General features: G+C 33.0%; 1 non-coding gene across 1 annotated transcript; it reads left to right on the forward strand.

The window, feature by feature from the left end:
• The first annotated feature begins 3,268 nt into the window (after nucleotides 1-3,268).
• LOC123648684 lies at nucleotides 3,269-3,375 on the forward strand. Its single transcript, XR_006738712.1, has one exon. It is a non-coding gene; the product is annotated as a U6 spliceosomal RNA (small nuclear RNA).
• The last annotated feature ends 2,191 nt before the right edge of the window (nucleotides 3,376-5,566 follow it).

Here is a 5,566-nt window from a genome sequence, read left to right on the forward strand (position 1 = left end):
CATCACTCAACTCTTAATTGACACTGGGGTCTTGGTGTATCCTATTGGCGTCTTAGAGGCCCACTCATGTACAACAGCATTCATTAACTAAAAATAAATTTCCAATGTGCAGATTCAGTGACAATAATAATAAACAAATGCCAAATTACTGAAATATATTATACCCTTGCACCAGCAATCGAAATGAGCTTGGAGTCTCTGAAAGTCCATGTGGCAATAAAAGTATGGCCCCCAACTGGATCAGAAACGTGAGTGTGAAAACGCTTTTTCTTTTAAAGAGTCTATATAGCATATCCTGAAGTAATAATTCAGATATTAAACATGCTATGACTCCTATCTCTTAGTCTCATGTGTGATTGAATGCCTAGGAGCCTACCTCACAGGGAGATGCTATGTCAGCCAGTCAACTTTGCAAAGCAATCAAGGTTACTAAAACAGACTATGTTTATAAGACAAGGTCAAAAAGAACTTAAACAACTCTTAGTACATCTGAATTAATCCCTGATTTAATTTTTTCAAATGTTCCCAGTCTGTCCTTAATTATTTCTATTCAACTCAACCTTTACACATACAGAGCCAAGCAGGGAGAATTGGACCCATGGGTTTTACATTTTCATTAAAAGCCAGAGGTAACATTTAACTAACTTGAATTGTGGGTGGCGGTTCATTTCATGATTTCTTCAGAGGAAATTTGACTGAACACATGGAGCTGGGCTGTGCAATAAGATCACTATTTGCTTTGCAAGTAAGCGCATGTCAAATGGTATTTGGCCAGCATTTACTAAAACCCCTTACATTGTCCCACAGCTGAATTATTGTCCTTCCTGCTACCTTTCAGTTGCCAAAATAGAAAGGTTAGATTCATGACACTTAAAAAACAATGCAGATGTAAGTTCTGTTAGTAGTAACTGTGTGTAACAAACTTCCATTTCTATTAGCCACATTAGGACAGTGATATTTTCCTACACACATTCTGTGAGCCCAATAAATGCTCGCTGACAATGCAGAGATCTAATTTATGTATATGTGTGAATATATGTAAATATATAAATTGCCAAGTTACTAAATGTCTGTTTATGTATTTCCACATAAAAAACACAAGTGCCTAAAATGTAAAGATATATAGAAATTGATATAGAGATATATAAAGACACTAAATTATAATCAAATTAGAAAAGAATAAAAGTGTACGTGTTTTATAGTATACACATTAATGGGGAAAACATTCTAGTTCAAATTTTAAATAATGGCTAAAAATGTAGAAATTATCTGCTTTCAATTATAAAATACTGACTATATTTATTATTCAACCTATGGAGATAAGCACTCCCGTATTTCATTACTAGTCTTATATTAGATTTGCTCTCTGTAAATTGAACCAACAAAAAAAAGTAACAAACAAGGCCTCCCCAGGAAAATTTTTCTTTACTTATATTGTCTAAAAATTAGAGATTTAAAAGTTCTTTATGAAAAAAAGAAAAACAAAGAAAAGAAAAATACATAAGTAAAGAATAAAATGAACTGGAAAAAATTTGTGACATATATGACAAAGTAACATGTAATATGATAAATACATAAAGAATATTGTAAAATCTCTAAGAAAAAGATGAATATCTCAATTTAAATATGGACAAAGGCCATGAGCAGGCAAGTCACAAAGATAGAATAAAAATGTCCATTGAACATGGAAAGAGATATTCATCTAATTTTCAAAGAGGAGAGAATTTTTTGACCTAGAAGAGTCCCAAGTATTTAAAAACTGGTAACACATAATGTTGGTGGTATTGATCTCAATGCAAATACTCCCATTTTGTGTGTCAGGATATAAACTACATTTTTAGAGGGCAATTCGGCAATACTGTGTCAAGATGTAAATGTGCCTACCCTTTGCAAATTCCAATTCCAGGAATTAATCCTAAGGAAATAATCAAATTAATGATCAGAAAAGTATACATATACATATTATGTAAATATAAACAGAAACATAGACATGCATACATTTGTATGTGTGTATGTGGTAGCATTGTATATAAGGATCCAAAAAACTTAAACTAAATCTCCAAAAAGACAGGATTATAGTAATTAAATAATTTATTATGACACACCACACAATGAAATGAGCAACTATTAAAAAATAAAAATGTAGAATTATATTTATTGATAGGAAAATTCCAAAGTATATTATTGACAAACTGGGTTTTAAAACAGTTGGGGTCCCATTTTTTGCAAGAAATGTACATAACAAAACCTAGAGTTATACTAAAATAAGAACATTAGTTATCTCTAGGCAGTGATATTTTGTATGATTTTTTTCCTTCTACCATTCTGTATAGTTTAACTTTTTTGTGGGGTACATATTATATTTACACTCAGAAAAAGATCTCAGCTATCTCTTACTGACATTCTCTTCTCCAATTTTGGGAATAGCAAGCAACACGACCTACAAGTCAACCTAATACTAAACCTCAAAATTATCACTGTTGCCCTACCAATTCCTTTCTGTCTATTGGAAATACTCAATTTCCAAATTGCAATTTCTAATGTTCCCTTTATTTGTGGAACACAAGAAATCAATGTGAGTGACAGAATAGTGACAGGTATTTATGTTTCTTTTCCTTTCCCAGTTCCTTTCCCTTTCTAGCACAGTTCTGCTAGAAATACATACAGTGTTTACTCAACAAATACTGCTTCAATTGTAGTATCACAAGGACCCTAGAAACTTCCAGTGCCGTCTACGTGATAATCTGATATCAGTTAAAGGACTACGTTGTTGGGTTATCCAAAAGAATGAAACAAATTATATTTCCTTGAGGTTTCTTCTAGATCTAATTGATTTACACAAAGCAGAGTTTAACATACAAAAGGGAGGGATTTCTCTGATTTGAAAATGATGGAATTCATGAAACAGCAAAGCCATCAGACTGATAGGACAATTGTTTTTCTACATTATTTAGCAATCATGAAGCATGACAATGTGAATTTTTTTGGTCTTTTTAGAAAAACCTCTTAGTAGAGTTGGGACATGATTCGGGTTTGAGCTCAGAATACTACCCTTAAAGACCTTTTTCTCCTCATCCACTGTGAGCCCACTAAGCAGGACAGATGGAAGGCACTGTTTTCAGGTGTGCAGGATGTGAGCAGAACACAGGCAAGTTCAACTAGTAGACTTGACTTTTTTAACATAATAATTGCATTCGGCTTTAATTGCCTAGGGGTCCTGGATCTGTGGATTCAACCAACTACAGATCAAAAATATTTGGAAAAATATGTGCTCGCTTCAGCAGCACATATAGTAAAATTGGAACGATGCAGAGAAGATTAGCATGGCCCCTGCTCAAGGATGACACGCAAATTCGTAAAGCGTTCCATATTCTTTTTAAATTCAAAAATATTTGGAAAAATAAAATGGATGGTTGCATCTGTACTGAATATGTACAGGTCTTTTTTCTTGTCCTTATTCCCTAAACAATACAATATAACAACTATTGACATAGCATTTACATTGCATTAGGTATTATAAGTCATCTAGAGAAGATTTAAAGTATACAGAAAGATATGTGTAGGTTATGTGCAAATACTACACCATTTTGTATAACGGATTTGAGCATCCTTAGATTTTGGTATCCTACGAATACCAAGTTGTGACTGTACAAAAAAATTATATTATCCATTCAGCACTATCGACTTTTAAAATTGGATATACTGGATTATAGGGTCTACAGGTCATTAGATATACCGGATTATATTGCGAATTCTTTGCCACTGACTCATCTTTGACTGGAGAACTCACTATATTTCAGAGGTTTTTAATCCTTATCTGTAATGTTAAGATAATATGTAATCCTTAAAGAGTTTCTTTTAAATTGCTAGACTGAACCCTAAACAATATGATGTCATTTGAGGCTCTGTTGCATTTATTACTGTGTTATTTAAGTAAGGGAGGAGTTCTTTGCTTTCATCCAAAATTTTGTCTTTCTAATTTGAAAGTAGTAAAGGCTGATTGAAGAAGAAATTGTAACAAATTACAAAGGCATAAAAAATGAACACAATACCACCTTCAAATAGTATCAACATTTTGATACATTTCCCATAGCAAGTGGTTAAGAGTGCAGGCTGGGAAACCAAAGTACATGGGTTAAAAATCCCACATCTGCCAGTTACTAGTCTGTGACCTTGAGCAGGTGATTTATTGGCTTTGTGCTTTAGTTTCTCAAGGGAAGGGGATAGAGAATTATAAGGGAAGGAACCTTAATGGGTGGTTATGAGAATTAAATAGGTCAATATATATAAAGTGCTTGGAATAGTGCCTGGCACATGATCTCAGGTTAACAAACTTTAGCTATTATTTCCTTTTTAAATTTACACATTAAATACATGGAATCTAAGCATATGGGATCATACTGTTTGGCACCTTGCTTTTTCACTTAACCTTTCACTCAAGGTCCCTTGAGCACCTTTTTCTTTCCCTTATATTTAATGAATATTCATGTACGTTAATAACTTTTAATCACTACATAGCATTCAATGGCATGGATATACCAAATTATTTAACCGATCAAAGGAAACAGTTCTAGATGCTTTAGTCCATAATATAACCTCATTATGAAGATTAGGTTATTAAGCCAAAAAGTAAAAGTATAGCCTGCTACTAAAACTTTAATGTTCTTTGCTGGCTTCATAAACTAGTGTCAAAAGGAAAAGGAGGAGGAGGAATGGGGAAGAGGCAGAGAGAGAAAAGGAGGCACACAGTGATTTTTTTAAAAGCAGTGATGAAGGGAGTTTAAATAATAACTTAAAAAACCTAATGTACAATCCTTATAATGCTCCTGGTGGTTTATCCTCAATAAATAGTATCTAAGGTTCTTCAAAATCTTTTAAGTAGTACTACCTGTTTGGGCTGATTTTACCATCTATAAGATCTTTCTTAATCAGAAATACATGAAAAATAACCATGAAATAGAGCCATTTATAAAATGAATTTTAATAAGAGGAGAACCAAACCAGAACTGATTTCAAATATTTGTGGCATAAAACATAGAAACTATTTCAGTACATATTTCTACATATAATCTTTTTTGTCATGGGATATTCTAAAGTTTATGATCTTATAAAAATTTTTATTGTTGTTGTATAGTGTTTACAATGCTGATGTAGGAAAAAATCATCCTATCTGCCTTGTCTTGTCACCCAAGGTTGAGTTCATGGTCCTATCAGACTTCCAGACCAAACTTCCAAGTTTTAAAGCTACCTTCTTATAGTCTAAGAAGGATTCACACAGCCAGCAGTATCATTGCAACGGTCCTAAAGACCAGGCCAAAAAACACTCTCAGTTCCAGAAATATTTCAAATTTCTTCTGTGCCCTTCAAAATTATAGATTTATGCTAAACTTGTAAAACCAAAGTATACTATTCTTTTTTCTATATGTACAGATAATTTTATTGACCTATCTTTAGGCCCAGTGCTTTGGACTCAATCAGGCACATTCACATTCTTGATGGATTACAATGGACATATGTTTTTAAAGCCAGAATTTAGTCTGTGACCATGGAATGGAGAACTTAAATC

This window comes from Lemur catta, chromosome 12 (genome assembly GCF_020740605.2).
Source record: "Lemur catta isolate mLemCat1 chromosome 12, mLemCat1.pri, whole genome shotgun sequence".
NCBI lineage: Eukaryota > Metazoa > Chordata > Mammalia > Primates > Lemuridae > Lemur > Lemur catta.